Here is a 5,348-nt window from a genome sequence, read left to right as displayed (position 1 = left end):
ATATATACACACATATATACAATTTCTTGCCAAATAAAATCAACCCCGCCATCATCAATAAAAAAAAAACCAATATTCTATTGTTCCAATTTGAAAAAAGAAAAACACTGCCCGCCCTCATCACATAAAAAAAAAAAAGAGTGATAATCTAATAATATTTTCTATGTGCCCTAACCAGGGTTGGGCATAAAAATGCGTTGGAGTGCCACACCCAAACTTTGACATTTCCAGAAAAAAACTTCATAAACTGCTTTTTTACACAGGCTCATGCTCAGTTACTTTTTATGGATTACTGGTGTCCCACCTGGACACAAAAACAAAATTGGTAAGTGGGCCGCACATATAGGGTTGTAATTGCTGTTGGATCACATGTAGCCTGTGAGCCTGACTTTGCCCACCTGAGGGCTAAAGCCCAAGACATGATCATTCTTAATCATTGCCTCTAAAATGCTCATACTATTTCACATCACTGTACAACTTACCTCTTACCACCATACCACCATAAATCAGAGGTTACCTTTTATAAGTGGATGCATTCTTTCAAGCTATTTAAAATTTAATAATGAAATATTGTTCTGAGCCAACATTAATCCGAGTCTGAACCTAAACTTCAAAACATTATGCCTACATAGACCTATGTATGCAATTGCTTATTGAAATACCAAAACAGTTGTTATTTTATTTCTTTTATTTATTTTTTTTTAATTGTTATGATAGAAAACTGCAGTTTTCCCAAATCTGAATTTATGCCTGTGAGTGAGAAAATTGTGAACTGTGCTTTCGGCAAAAGGACATGAGACGTCAGAAAGAAAAAGTAATTTTAAAAAGTGATATTCCCAATACGTATTTTCTAAAATGATTATTTCTAGTCTTCAGTTTGCATGTCAAATATTGAATTACGCTTCTTTAAGCTTAATACAAAATACCAGATATTACACACGCCTTCATGCTGAAAATGCTCTAAGGTACATCAATGGAACACGTTTAGATGACAGGATTGTAAGGACTGACTGGGATGCCGGATTTACTGAAGGTAGACAATACGGCCGAGGCAAAAGCGGAGGACAGGCAAGTGTAACATAATATATAGTATATTGTCTTTATTTCGATATAAAAAACAGACTCGCATCAATTCAAGAGGGTAAACCTGTGAGATTACAATCATACAATAAGAAACATTAAAAAAAAAACAGTTAAAAAAGCAATTAAAACAATCACAAGTCAACAATGTAAAAAGTGTAAGGAAGTCCAGCAATAAAATTCTTGCAATCATAATAAAAATATGAACATCACAAAAAAAAAAAACAAAAAAAAAAAACAAGTATGAAATTGTGACATATGAATCAGAATGAGCCAACAGCATAACAATGCTTTTGGCTATTACACAATTTAATTGCAATTTATAATTATTAAAATCATTACTTTAAATTTATTTAATAATTAAAGATTATTAATATTAATTCATTATTTAAATATAATTTACAAATTAAAAATTACAGATTCAATAGGTTGCAATAATTTAAAAATCAAATTAAAAACTATAAAAAGAATCATTTTAAATTTAAAATTATTTACAAAGTAGAAAACAATTGCAGAAATTGCACTTAGAAATCACAAAAATGAGACTTCTGTAAAAAATGAGACCACATCATCATAATCATCTTTATCACCATCATTATAATATCATCATTGAATTGAATTGAATGACTGGGACTGTTTACACATTACCTGTAAGGAGCATACAGTCTCATATACAGTAGGACAAGGTGGTGTAGTCAGCGGCCACTTCCAGATCGAGATCGAGCATGGGTTTAGCCAGAAAAACGAAATAGGCCGTCCAAAATATGCTTTAGTTTAATGCAACATTTGAAGAGAGAATTTGCTAGAGTAGACCAGGCCCTACTAGGATAGACAGAGCTGAGCAGGCCAAGCCATCATAGTAAAAGTGGCCGCCCTGAACAATAGTTGGCCTTCCAAAAGACGGTCGAACGGCTTGCTGGCGAAGCCCTTGAGACCGAGTTTACAGATTTTATCCCTCACAGCATCTTGATTATAGCAGGTGACATCTCTTAACAAGACAGTATATGATTACCATATACAGTAATTTCAATTATTCACTCCATGATAAATCATGTTACATTTTGGTCAACAGGTTTTATGCATTTAAATAATTCAATCCTTGCTGTATTTAGGATAATGTAGAATTTCTTGGTTTAAATTTATTAAGGTAATAATTTCTTCTCTTATAGGTTCGAGATGAGTACAGGACTGACTTTGATCCCGGAAGAGGAGGTTTCAGTAAGAGCACAAACAAGAGTGAACACTCACACAAAAGATAACTTGGATAAATTCACAAACTTTGAGGGATGACTTCACATTAAGGAATGTGTAAGTAAGCTGCAGAGAAAATGGATTTGCTTGGAATTTCTAGTGATTATTTGGTGTTGATGTAACTGATTCGGCTTCAAACTGTTACAGCTCATAGATACCATGTATTAGCCGCTATAATTGTCCTCAAGAATGTGAAGTAACTACAGCAAATTAGTCAAAGTGGACAGGTTACCTATTTTGTACAAGGATATTTACTGCAGTTGAGTCAAGATGGAACAGTACATCAATTTCTAGCGACAAATTAGTTGAGATAGATTAGTAGTGAATGAATTTTTACTACGTTTAAGTCAAGATAGACAAGTACACAATAACCAGAGATCTAGCAAGTACACGGATAGGTATTACTACAAATGACCAGTACACAAATAGCTACAATTATTTTATTTACAAATTACAGGTATTAATAATTAATTAATACTGTATCATTCTTAGACTAACATCCCATTACTGTGCAGAGGTCTCACTCGAATCATGTCATCTGACAGTGTCTCTGTCATTCCTGTTTTATTCCAGTTTTTTTCTCTTGGTCTTCCCTTCTTTATTCAAGGTTTTATTGTGTTGTTACTTTATGTATATCAAAGATTAAACACCAATAAATAAGTATTCTCAATTGTTATCTACTGCCCTCATCAAGAGCTTTTGATAGAGGGCAGTAGATATGATTTTAGACCACTGAACGATCATTTTCTGTTTTACTGGCCTCATCACTTTTATTCGAAACTTTTCAAATGCGAATATATTTCAGAATATCTGAAAATAAATTTCACTAAAATTAATTCTCTCTCTATTTTGTGTAGAAGGTGGTAAAGACGTTAGTGTACATTGTTTTTCTGTTTTTGTAACTTTCAAAATGTAAATAAATTGCCGAATATCGAAACATTGTTTGTGTAGTTTTAATACTGAAATTGAGTTTTAATGATAGTAAAAAAGTGGAACAAAAATTTAAACATTCCAATTATTATTTAAAAAACATTATAAATGAGAATTGCCAAGTAGACAAGTTGAAAACCAAAATAATCTAGCCTTTGTATTTAATGTGTGCGGTCGGTAATACTGTAGAAAACTCGGCATGCGAATAGAGAGCCAAGGGAAAGCTTGACTACATGCAAATTGTGCTGATTTTGCATGAGCTAAACGTTTTTTTGAAGTAGGTGGACTTCGCTTTAATGTCATGATGTGTGATTGTATTGCATTTTAGTGTAAAAAAAAAAAGAATGATTTTTTTCATGTTAGGAAAAGTTAAACTTGCAGAAGTCGAATCCAAAATGGCATTCAAAAATTATTCGACTATAGGACTGTGTTTTCGCAGCATTTACCTATTCGATTAATTAACGTAAAGCAGCCATTTTGATATTTTCGCTGAGGTAAACAGGACCCAAAGTTTCTGATAACTTTTTGCATGAGAATCAGATGAAGATGCGAATGCAAAAATAGATAACTTTTGACCAATGTCAAATCACGGTTATGCAAAGAATTATTTTGGGTAGTTAGTTTATAAGGCAACTAGTAGTATCAAACACTTCATAATAAAAAGTGAGTAATTTTTTTATTTTTTTTATTAATTTTTTTATTTTTTTTAAATTAAATATTATAAAAAAAAGTCTAAGACGGCTGCATTCGACGTCGACGGTGCCTGTACAGAACAGATTTTTTGATGTTGAACACATTGCATTGTTGTCCATAATGTTGCATGATGGGGAAAAAATATTTAGAGGGAATTTTAAGATTATCGGAAATAATTAAAAAACTGCTGCGGAAACACAGCTTAGATAAAATTTGATTTACAAATCTTTAATGGGAAAACAATTTAGCATGTAAAATAAGATTAATTTAGAAATTATTCGAGTTAGGGAAAGTCGACTTGGGGAAGTTTAAATGTGTCAAAAAAATCTGATTTGAGTTATTAATTTTTTTATAGATTTTAAAGGAGGTCTTTAACCGAAAATGTTTTCAAGTAAAGCTATAAGATTGTTGCAAAAATTGATTTTGTTTTTTTAGAAAAAAAAATTTAACGTGTATTTCACAAATTTCCCCATTGTTACCCTCTGAGCACCCGTGTGGCAGGGCAAAAGTGTTTCCCATTCCATTGTTTGAGACACTAAGGTAGCAGTTATAAGGGAACGCGACAGAGTGATGATTAATGGATGACACCTGGGAGATTTTGTAATTATTTTTTGCCTGTTTCAACACACTAGCTAAAAGTTGATAATTATGTATTTAAAAAAGTAAAAAAAAAAACCAAAAAAACTATAATATAAATAAATATGAGAAAATGCAGAAAAGCCTGCTGTTTTTAGGTGGAAATGGCGCCGCGAACAGCTCTCCGAGATGGATACGTGAGCCTTATAAGATGTCATTATTATTACAAATTAGTATACAAAGATCGTATTATATGTGCACTAAGAACACAATTGCATCGAGAACAGACTACTCTCTCTGTCAATTTCTTCCCGCCCCATAATGATTATCCCATATTATGCTCCCTACCGTTTTCTCTGGATTTGTTACCTAGCCGGTCAACAGAAATTTCTTTCTTACTATAATTATTATTATTATCATTATAATTGTTATAATAATGATAATAATAATAATAATTATTATTATTATGATATATATATACAGTATATATATGTATATAGGAATTTATATAGGCCTATATATGTGTACACACCTGTCTCTTATACACATCTAGATGTGTATAAGAGACAGTCCCATTACTGTGCAGAGGTCTCACTCGAATTCATGTCATCTGGCAGTGTCTCTGTCATTCCTGTTTTATTTCAGTTTTTTTCTCTTGGTCTTCCCTTCTTTACTTCAAGGTTTTATTGTGTTGTTACTTTATGTATATCAAAGATTAAACACCAATAAAAAGTATTCTCAATTGTTATCTACTGCCCTCATCAAGAGCTTTTGATAGAGGGAAGTAGATACGATTTTAGACCACTGAACGATCATTT

At 32.0% G+C, this 5,348-nt stretch overlaps 1 long non-coding RNA gene across 1 annotated transcript; it reads left to right on the top strand.

Annotated features, from left to right (window-relative positions):
• Positions 1 to 2,338: 2,338 nt before the first annotated feature.
• Positions 2,339 to 5,345, top strand: LOC117119118. The gene is made up of 2 exons (XR_004447134.1): positions 2,339 to 2,848; positions 5,119 to 5,345. It is a non-coding gene; the product is annotated as an uncharacterized LOC117119118 (long non-coding RNA).
• Positions 5,346 to 5,348: the final 3 nt, after the last annotated feature.

This window comes from Anneissia japonica, unplaced genomic scaffold (genome assembly GCF_011630105.1).
Source record: "Anneissia japonica isolate Jap-2015-1 unplaced genomic scaffold, ASM1163010v1 scaffold1792_len1028045_cov167, whole genome shotgun sequence".
Taxonomy (NCBI): domain Eukaryota; kingdom Metazoa; phylum Echinodermata; class Crinoidea; order Comatulida; family Comatulidae; genus Anneissia; species Anneissia japonica.
This window is presented reverse-complemented; position numbering and strand designations above follow the sequence as displayed.